The sequence below is a fragment of the Humulus lupulus genome, chromosome 4 (assembly GCF_963169125.1).
Source record: "Humulus lupulus chromosome 4, drHumLupu1.1, whole genome shotgun sequence".
NCBI lineage: Eukaryota > Viridiplantae > Streptophyta > Magnoliopsida > Rosales > Cannabaceae > Humulus > Humulus lupulus.
In genome coordinates this window covers 59730347-59741574 of record NC_084796.1, presented here as the reverse complement: position 1 = coordinate 59741574, position 11228 = coordinate 59730347, and positions in this window count along the sequence as shown.

Genomic DNA, 11228 nt, shown 5'->3' with positions numbered 1-11228 from the left:
GAAAATCTTGAAAACTTACCTTAATTGGGTGAGTAACCTCTGCTAATCCGCAAGATTAATCAAGGTCCCTAACTCCAAGCTCTAGCCCAAGCTCTCCCTCAGTTACAGCTCCAGAAAATCCTCAAAAATTGAAGAAGAATGGCCAACCGAGTGGGAGAAAAGGGTTAGCCTAAGAGTTCTGGTTTTCCTTCCTTCTTTCCTTCTTCTTTTCTTTTCCTTTTCAGCTTCCTTTAAATTCTAGACATTCCACTAAGTGATCAAGGCAGAAATAACTCTTATCCCTTATAAACCAAATGACCATAATACCCTCCCATTAAATCTAAGCCCTTAATCCTTCCAAGGGCATTTTGGGTCATTTGTTCCAAATTCCCGCTAATTCCTCGAGTGTCTCTAATATTTACCGGTTACATCCCGACACCTAACTAATCACCAATTATATTCCTCAATATCAAATAATCTTCAATATATTTTCTAAATTCCCAGAATTATCCCCAAACTCACTCCGAGCCGGGTATAAATCCCCGTCGTGACTTTTCCGCTAAACCGCTCACTAGGATTGCCTTGGGTCACAAGCTACAAATATATCCACATAATAATGTGGTCTAAAAAATTTATCACAAATATTTATATTTATGCCCTCAACGGGCCAAAATTACGAACATACCCTTATAGCCTAGTCAGGGCCTGCATGCATTACTAGTACACATAGTCATGCATCACATATATCCAAATAATTATATAAGCATGCATTTCATCATTTAAGTCACAAGTAAACCAATTACGCCCTCTCGGCACCCTAATCAAGGCCCTTAAGCCTTATTAGTAAATTTGGGTCGTTACAGGTTCTCTCAAGGGCTCCTCCTGGAATCCAGTGCATTCAGCCACGAAATCATCCAGGGCTTGGCTTTTGATCGTAGTTCGGGGTACGTATAGTATTTTGATCTGGTTGAGCTCGACTACCCATTTCAATTGACGTCGCGATGCCTCAGGTTTCTGCAGTACCTGCCTTAAAGGTTGATCGGTCATGACGTGGATTGAATGGGATTGGAAATACGGCCTAAGTTTCCTAGAGGCTGTAATAAGGCAGAACGCCATTTTTTCCATTAGAGGATATCGAGATTCAGCTTCGAGAAGTCTTTTGCTTATATAATATATTGTCTTTTGAACTCGTTCCTCTTCTCGGACCAACACGGTGTCGGCCGCATTTTCTGTCACACCTAAATAAAGAAAAAAGGGCTCTTCGGCCTTTGGTTTAGACAATACTGGCGGCTCGGCCAAGTGTGTCTTTAGATCGAGGAAAGCCTGCTCGAACTCCCTAGTCCATTCAAACTTTTTTCTTCCCCGGAGCAAGTTATAGAATGGCAAACATTTGTCAGTTGACTTAGAAATAAACCGATTAAGGGCTGCCACTCTTCCTGTTAGACTCTGGACATCTTTATGCGACTTGGGCGAAGGCATCTCTAGCAGCGAAGAGATTTTGTCGGGGTTCGCCTCTATTCCTCGGGTGTTGACTATGTACCCCAGAAATTTTCCCGATGCCTCTCCGAAAGTACACTTTTGGGGGTTTAACCTCGTACTATACTTCCTCAGGATCCCAAAACATTCTTTCAGGTCGGAAACATGGTTGTCGGCAGCTTTTGACTTGACCAGCATGTCGTCAACATACACTTCCATGTTTTTACCAATCTGATCAGCGAACATTCTGTTGACCAATCTCTGGTAGGTCGCCCCAGCGTTCTTTAGCCCGAAGGGCATGACCTTATAACAGTAAACGTTGGTCGGAGTCATAAAGCTAGTATGCTCCTGGTCCGTGGGGTTCATAGCGATCTGGTTATATCCAGAGTATGCATCCATGAAGGACATGAGCTCGTGCCCCGCGGTGGCATCCACCAATTGGTCAATCATTGGCAAGGGGAAACAATCCTTGGGACAGGCTTTGTTCAAATCTGAGAAATCGATGCAGGTCCACCATCTTCCATTTGGCTTTGGGACCATAATAGGATTAGCGACCCAGATTGGGTACTTTGCCTCATGAATAAAACCGCATTTCAAAAGCCTAGCTACTTCCTCTTCTAGAGTCTCAGCACGGGTTGTACCCAGACGCCTCTGTTTCTGGGATTTCGCAGGCATGCTTTTGTCCCAGTTAAGCATATGCATGATGACATTTGGGCTGATCCCCACCATGTCTTCATTGGACCAAGCAAAAACATCTAGATTTTCTTGTAAAAATCCTACCAGCTCCGCCTTTCTCTCAGCATCAAGATTTTTCCCGAGCTTAACCACCCTCGAAGCATCTTTGGGATCGATGTTTACCTCTTCGAGTTCTTCAATAACCTGGAGCTCGGACCTATCTTCACCTATTCGGGGGTCAATATCCTTACTCGGGGTGGTTCCCCTGCAACTGAATTGGTGAGGTTCTTCCATCCCAGGATCAACTCTGACTTCCTGGGATTCCTCGCCTCCATCTTGCACGGCCATCGTTTACTGCCCGGGTTGTGATTTTCCCTTCATGGAAACGCTATAGCATTCCCTGGCAACGAGCTGATTGCCTTGGACAATACATATTCCCGTAGATGAGGGGAACTTGATCACAAGGTGGCAGACATAAGTTCTGGCTTCAAATGCCATTAGCATGGGCCTACCCAACATTGCATTGTATGTGGTCGGACAATCGCCGACCACAAACTCGAGCAGCTTAGAAACAGTTCGTGGTCCCTCCCCCAAGGTTATCAGCAACTCGATCGTCCCGATAGCTGTCGATCCCTCGCCGGAAAATCCATACAGCACCATGGAGGTTGCCTTCAGCTCGGTCACAGACAATCCCATTTTGTCCAGTGTGGACCTGAATAGTAGGTTCACAAAACTCCTGTTATCAACCAGTGTTCGCTTAACTCTCCAATTGGCGAGCTGGACGGTTATGATCAGAGGGTCGTTATGCGGGAACTGGACATGACTGGCGTCTTCTTCAGTAAAACTGATTGGTTGCTTCTCCAATTGTGCTGCTTAGATAAACGTTGCTCCAAGACGAACTGTAATGACCCAACTATTTCTACGACTTAGATTATTAAACCTACTAGACATAACTACTACTTTGAAGAGAACATACATGAGAAAAATTCATAACTTTATTGAAAACTTTAAAATAATATTTGTAATACATAAATGAGCTCATTTTTTTTAAATAAAACATAACTTTAAATTAAATTGTTAAATTGTTTACAATGCTAAATGCGGAAAATACATAAAAACGTAATTTAAAGAGACTAAAGAAAATAACTTCGTCCTCGAATTGACACGCAGCCCATCCACTCCATTCTTCTCAACACACATGCCAAGCTTCCAAGAATCCTTCCGCTTTTGTATCTATTTTCCTGCATCAAACTAAAAGTAAAGGAGTGAGCCTAATGCCCAGCAAGGAAAACTACTAACAACATAAAACATATACATAAATTATATCATAACCACATATACTATAAACATATGTCAGTCATATAATACTACAATGGCCATTATACTACTTGGGACTTGTTAGCTAGGCAAGTCATATGCCCAATAGATTTGTGGGGCTTGCTAGCTAAGCAAGTCATGTGCCCATAAATTATTGGGGCTTGCTAGCTAGACAAGTCATATGCCCAAGGTCTATAAACATATTATACATAATGTTAACATACAACATAAGATGACATAACATATAACATAACATATCATACAAACATACAAGATATATCCTATTTTCCTTACCAAAACTGGGATTTTTGAGAAAAAAATGCGGGACTTGGAACACTCCTAAAACCAACAATAAGAATGGTGAGAATTTCTAAAGAGTAAAGAATAAATGTGGGAACTAAACCTTCAAAAGAAACTTACCAAGAAAGATCCTTAAGTTTCAAAAACCTAGTCAAAAACCAATATAAAAAGTTAGGATCTGAATAAAAGGAACTAAAGAAAAACTAAAGTAGTTTAAAGAACTGGACTTAAAGAATAAGAGTACCTTAGTTGAACTTAAGGATTGGTCTATCTTCAATACCGAAATACACTAAACCTCACTTCCCAAGTATTTTATAAAGCTTAAGCATGGCAAAGCTTTTTCCCAACCCAAGTGTTTATCACTCTATGGAATCCACTACCACCTTGGAGTCTCTGATCACAGCTTAAAGAGTGAGTGGAAGGGCTGAGTACTAAGTCCTATTTATAGAGGTAATGAGTGAAACTAACCCCATTTTTATTTGAATAAAATAATGATTTTAAAATGAAAAAGAATTGAATTTTCGTTAATCAGAGGCTGAAGACTCGGTCAAAATGTTTAGAGGTAGGTCTAAGTAGTTAAGGCTTGTTTTAAAAAAATTAGAAACAAAAATAAAAATAAAAAATAAAAAAATAATTACTAAGGGCGATATATCGCCCTATGTGGCGATATATCGGCTCTGCCCTAATCCCGAGCCTCCGTTCATACGATCGTGCAACGTCAACGTGTTTTCCGTATTCTTCGTCAAGCGATATATCATGTCCTAGCTGAAATATATCGGCATACGTGAATATTTTAAACATATGATTGCACTTTTTTAGAATATTTAAGGTTGGATAACTGCTTTGACTGAGTCAAAATATGACCCTAACAGTTTTGGTAGGTGCTAAGGCTGCTATTTCTTTATTTAATCATTAAAATACTTAATTCCTTAATAATCATGCTTATGACAAGTGTCATATTCCTATTAGCTCTATCTAAACCTTAGGTTATAATAAATATCATATTTATGACCAGCAATATTAATCAAACCTTATGTTATAATCAATATTCTTAAACTATAGGTTAAACTTATAAAATTCATAACTATTTCTAGGAGTTTCCAACTAAGTCCCGGTTTGAACCAAAATCCGCGAAATATAAAATACTACAACTACTACTAACTAGCTAACTAAGTAAACATTCTGGGACTCTACAATTCTCCCTTACTACAAAGAATTTCGTCCCCGAAATTTACTTACCAAACAATTCCAGATACCGAGCTTGCATGTCCTCCTCCAACTCCCACGTTGCCTCCCATTCAGAACTATTTCTCCATAGGACTTTGACTATTGGAATACTCTTAGACCATAATTCCCTCATCCCTCTATCTAGGATGCTAACTGGTTGTTCCTCGTAACTCAAGTCTTTCTAGAGTGCTATCGTATCATACTTGAGGACGTGAGATGGGTCTGACACATATCTATGCAGCATCGAGATGTGGAACACATTGTGACAATCTGCTAATGCTGGCGGTAAGGCTAATCATATGCAACTGCTCCCACTTTGTCCAATATCTCAAAAGGACCTATAAACCTTGGACTAAGCTTGCCTTTCTTCCCAAACCGCTTCACACCTTTCATAGGAGATATCCTTAAGAAGACTTGATCTCCGACTTTGAATTCCACATCACACTGCTTGGCATCCGCATAACTTTTCTGAAGACTCTGAGCAGCGAGCATATGCTTTCTAATCAACACTATCCTAAGCCTCTCTAACAGCTTCGGGTCCAAGTAGTTTCCTTTCTCCTACTTCGTCCCAATGTAATGGCGATCGACACCTCCTTCCATAAAGTAGCTCGTAAGGTGCCATCCCGATCGTTGACTGGTAGCTATTGTTGTAGGAGAATTCTATCAGTGGCAAGTACTTACTCCATGATCCTCCGAAATCAAGTACACAAGCGCGCAACATATCTTGTAAAATTTGTATGGTACGCTCGGACTGACCATTGGTCTGTGGATGAAATGTTGTACTAAGAATTAACTTGGTACCCATGGCTTGCAGCAAACTTCCCCAAAATCTCGATGTAAACACCAACCCTCTATCGGACACTATTGTCTTAGGGATTCCATGCAGTCTTACTATTTCTTGAACATAAATGTCTGCGTATTGTTCTGCTGTATAGGAAGTCTTGACAGGCAGAAAATGAGTTGACTTGGTTAATCTATCTATTACTACCCAAGCCGAGTCGTGTTGCTTATTCGTTCGTGGCAAACCCGTCACGAAATCCATGGCTATGTCATCCCATTTCCAATCTAGAATGCTAAGTGGTTGCAATAAGCCTGCAGGCCGCTAATGTTCTGCTTTCACTTGCTGGCATACCAAACATTTAGACACGTACTCTGCTATATCCTTCTTCCTTCCTGGCCACCAATACATTGCCTTAAGATCGTGCGTCATCTTGGTCGACCCTCGGTGAACTGAGTATGGGGTATTGTGTGATTCTTCTAAAATCTTCACCTTAATCCCTTGATTATTTGGCACGCATACCCGATCCTTATATCTCAATAAACCTTGACCTGATATTGAGAAATCGGTGGCCTTCCCTTCTCTAACTGTATCCATATGTGCTACTAACGTGTCATCATGCCCTTGCCTAATCCGTATCTCTTCTAACAGACTTGACTGGATGGACAAGTTAGCTAGTTTACCAATGACTACTTCTATTCAAGCATTGATCAGCTCCTGCTGTAGCGGCTTTTCTATTCCGGCTAATGATGCTTGACTTCCATAATTCTTCATACTTAGCGCATCAGTAACTACGTTTGCCTTTCCCGGGTGGTATAAGATTTTGCAGTCATAATCCTTCACTAGTTCTAACCACCTGCGCTGCCTCATGTTGAGCTCCTTCTGAGTGAAGAAATACTTTAAGCTTTTGTGGTCCGTATAAATCTCACACCGTTCTCCATAAAGATAGTGACGCCAGATTTCAACGCAAAGACCACTGCTGCCAACTCCATATCGTGTGTTGGATAGCGTTGCTCGTATTCCTTTAGTTGCCTTGAGGTGTAGGCTATCACCTTGTCATTCTGCATCAGCACATAACCCGACCCTTGCTTCGACGCATCACAGTAGACTACAAACTTGTCATTGGGTGTCGGTACACAAAGTACTGGTGCTGAGCATAGCTTATCCTTTAGCAACTGGAAACTCTCTTCACACTTATCATTCCAGTTGAACCTCTGCTGCTTCCGAGTCAGGTTGGTGAACGGAGTGGCTATCTTAGAAAAGCCTTCTACAAACCTCTGATAATAGCCTGCTAGTCCCAAAAAACTTCTTACTTCAGACGCGTTCTTTGGTCTTGGCCAATCCTTCACAACCTCCACATTAGATGGGTCTACAGCAATTCTATCCTTGGATACTATGTGGCCGAGAAATGCTACTTGTGAAAGCCAAAATTCGCACTTCTTGAATTTGGCGTATAGTTAATGCTCCTTTAGTCGTAACAAGATCAATCTTAAATGTTTCTCATGCTCGACTTTATCCTTTGAGTACACCAAGATATCGTCAATGAATACCACAATGAATTTATCTAAGTAGTCCTTAAAAACCCTATTCATTAAATCCATAAATGCGGCTGAAGCGTTTGTAAGACCAAAAGACATAACTAAAAACTCATAATGCCCATAACGAGTTCTAAAAGCTGTCTCAGGAACATCCTCTTCTCATACCTTGAGCTGATGATACCTGGACCGTAAATCAATCTTTGAGAACACGGTCGCTCCTCGGAGTTGATCAAACAAGTCGTCAATCCAGGGTAGCGGATACTTATTCTTTATTGTCACCTTATTCAGCTCGCGGTAATCTATGCACATCCGCATGCTTCCGTCTTTTTTCTTCACAAATAGAACCGGTGCTCCCCATGGCGAATGGCTCGGTCTAATGAATCCCAAGTCTAAGAGTTCTTGTAGCTGCGTCTTTAACTCCTTGAGTTTGGTAGGTGCCATCCGATATGGTGCCTTGGAGATAGGCTCAGTGCCCAGTACTAATTCGATTATGAAGTCAATTTCCCGAGTCGGCGGCAACTCTGGTAAGTCGTCAGGAAATACTTCTGGAAATTCCTTTACAATATGAACGTCTCCAACGTTTAGCGGTGTTTCCTTGACAACATCTGTGACGCTAGCTAAAAATTCTTGACATCCTTTTTCTATCATCCTCTGAACTTTAAGTGACGAAATAAGCGGTGTGCGTAGACCTGAAACCTTTCCCATAAAGCATAGTCTCTGATCGTCAGAAGTTTCGAACATCACTTGCTTACGTTTGCAGTCGATGGTTGCGCCATACCTTGCTAGCCAATCCATTCCAAGTATCACGTCGAAGTCTTTAATCTCCAGTTCTATCAGGTCTCCTTCTAGTTCTACGTCCTCTATCTTGATCGATATGCCTTGTACTATCCGTGATGATAGGACTACTTCGCCCGGAGGCAACTCGGTTACAAACCTAGTTCTAAATTTTTCACAAGGTTTGTCTAATTTCTCTATCATTCCTAACGAGATATACGAATTAGTGGCTCCCAAATCAAATAATACATAACATATATTATGGAGGATAGAAACTTGACCTGTAACTACTTGATTGCTAGCATCAGCTTCTCCTGGGGTTAAGGTAAATACCCTGGCAGGAACCATCTTGTCTTCCTTTTTCCCCTCTAGCTTGAGCTGGGGACAGTCTCTCTTCCGGTGTCCTTCCTGACCACAGTTGTAGCATCCCTTGGTGTTTGCGCGGCACTCACCAGGATGTTTCTTTTGGCATTTAGCACATTGCGGGTATTTTACATAACACGGCCTATTACCTCCATTGTTTGTCCGTGCTCTTTTATCATTATTAGACTACTTATTGTCAGGATGTCGTCTCTTCTGACCATTAATATTGTTGTTGGACTAATTGTTGTTGTTGTTGTTGTTCCGACCATTCTGAGGCTGACTCTGATGTTTAGGCTTAGGCTTACTAGCCTCTTCTTTACTAACATTCGCCTGAAGCCTTTCTACTTCTATTGTCATTTTATAACATCAGCATAAGTAGTATTTCCTAGGTTGGCTAGCTTAACCCCTAATTCAATCTTTGGTCGAAGTCCTCTAACGAACTTGGTCACCCTCAAAAAATCAGTTGGAACCATTTCTGGTGCAAACTTGGCTAATCGATCGAACTGTCGAGTATACTCTGCTACCGTCAAGTTGCCCTGCTTTAGACTAGCGAACTCCTCGACCCTTGAAGCAATGACAGCTGAGTTGTAGTACTTTTTGTGGAACAGCTCCACAAATCTGGTCCAAGTCATGGTGGCGACATTGTGAGTCTGCTAACTAAATCCCACCATATTCTAGCATCTTTCTTTAGCAGAGACGAAACGCAGGATATGCGGTCCGCGTTACCAAGGTTCATGTGTATCAGGATCGGCTCCACAGTTCTGAGCCATTCTTCCACCTCGAAAGGGTTTGTTGTCCCTTCAAAGTTTGGAGCATGTTGCTTACGAAACCGCTCATAAAATGGCTACATGTGCTGAGCTGGGTATGGCACATAGTTCGCCATTGGCCATCCCCCATATGGACCAACTTGTTGGGGTGCTGGGGCCATTTGCTGAGGATGTTGTTGCGACTGAGGATGAGTCTGTTGTCATTATTGCTGCAGTAATTCCTCAACTTGTCGTCGTAGCCTGGCAATTTCTACAGTGTTGTCAACCGGCAGTGGTGGCGGCGGCGGTGCATTTCGATTGGCATTAGCACGCACTCCCCTTCTGCGAACTGGAGGGGCTTCATTGATCTTAGGAGAGGCGTTGGGGACATTGACATTATTGCGAGAAGATCTTCTAAATGACATCTTCAGCAAAGTTCTAACAGTCGGGAAAAACATGTTAGAAATTACCTTAATAGGCTCTAATGCAAAAATTTAATCTAAGCAAACATAACTCGAACCTATTAATTATGATTTCTTATGAAAAGAATTTTATAAGCTTTCTTTATAATTAGGGTGTGTTTCTAAACTTAGAAAAATGAGCCATCTTTATTATTTTCTAAGTTTTTTTTCTAATTATCCTATATGACTTAATTCTCAGGCTCGAAACTCATCGTTGTTCCAAAGTTAACCATACTGAAGGAGGGCTGGGATCAGTAAAATCGTTCCCACTACTATGGCCCCCTAAACTCTCAATATAGAACCCTGGTTCATTGATTTGTATCCACCCTCACCGAACTTAGTCATTATTTATTAAATTTATTATTTATTATGATTGCAAAATAAAAATCAAACTCATACATGTCATCAAAATAACAATGATAATAATTTGGAAAAACAATTTTCATTTAGTACAATCATAAAGGAAAAATAATAAATAAAATAAATAAAGAAACTAATCTATTCTAAAAATCGAGATCTTCTACATTAGATCCTTCATCTAACATGTCATCATCTATCTCTTCATAATCATCATTTTCGTGAGCCTCAAAAATTCCTCGGGGAAGATTTGTAAAAATTATATTCTTTTGTTCTTGTGTGAATTGGAATTCCATCTTAGAGGTAGACCTAATTATAAGAAAATAATATCTCATCGCCTCTGGTATTTCATCTTCAACATCTATTGTCTCCCATATTTCTTCCAAAGCAACAATTACAAAAGGAAAATCTTTAAAAAGCCTAATTACTAAAATATATTGTTATGTAGCTGTCATCATTATTTGATTATGGAATAAAAGAAATCTCCGAGTGATTATTTCCAATATTCCTACTATATTTCTTGGTTCTCTAATCCTTTTTAAGGCCTTAATGGCTCAGATATTGTTATATGATAAAGCTCCATCCATTCTTAACTGAAAACATAAGACTAAAATGTTAGCTAAAACACAGAAACATAATAACTAAAACATAAATACTTACATTGGCGATTGGATTCGGAGCTTGAGTGTGTGTATCAAGGAGAATTTCATGTAAATGAACCAATCCTCTGATACCAACTGTAATGACCCAACTATTTCTAAGACTTAGATCATTAAACCTACTAGACATAACTACTACTTTGAAGAGAACATACATTAGAAAAATTCATAACTTTATTGAAAACTTTAAAATAATATTTGTAATACATAAATGAGCTGTAATGACCCAACTATTTCTAAGACTTAGATCATTAAACCTACTAGACATAACTACTACTTTGAAGAGAACATACATGAGAAAAATTCATAACTTTATTGAAAACTTTAAAATAATATTTGTAATACATAAATGAGCTCTTTTTTTTTTAAATAAAACATAACTTTAAATAAAATTGTTAAATTTTTTACAAAGCTAAATGCGGAAAATACATAAAAACGTAATTTAAAAAGACTAAAAAAAATAACATCATCCTCAAATCGACACGCAGCCCATCCACTCCATTCTTCTCAACACACACGCCAAGCTTCCAAGAATCCTTCCGCCTTTGTATCTATTTTCCTACATCAAACTAAAAGTA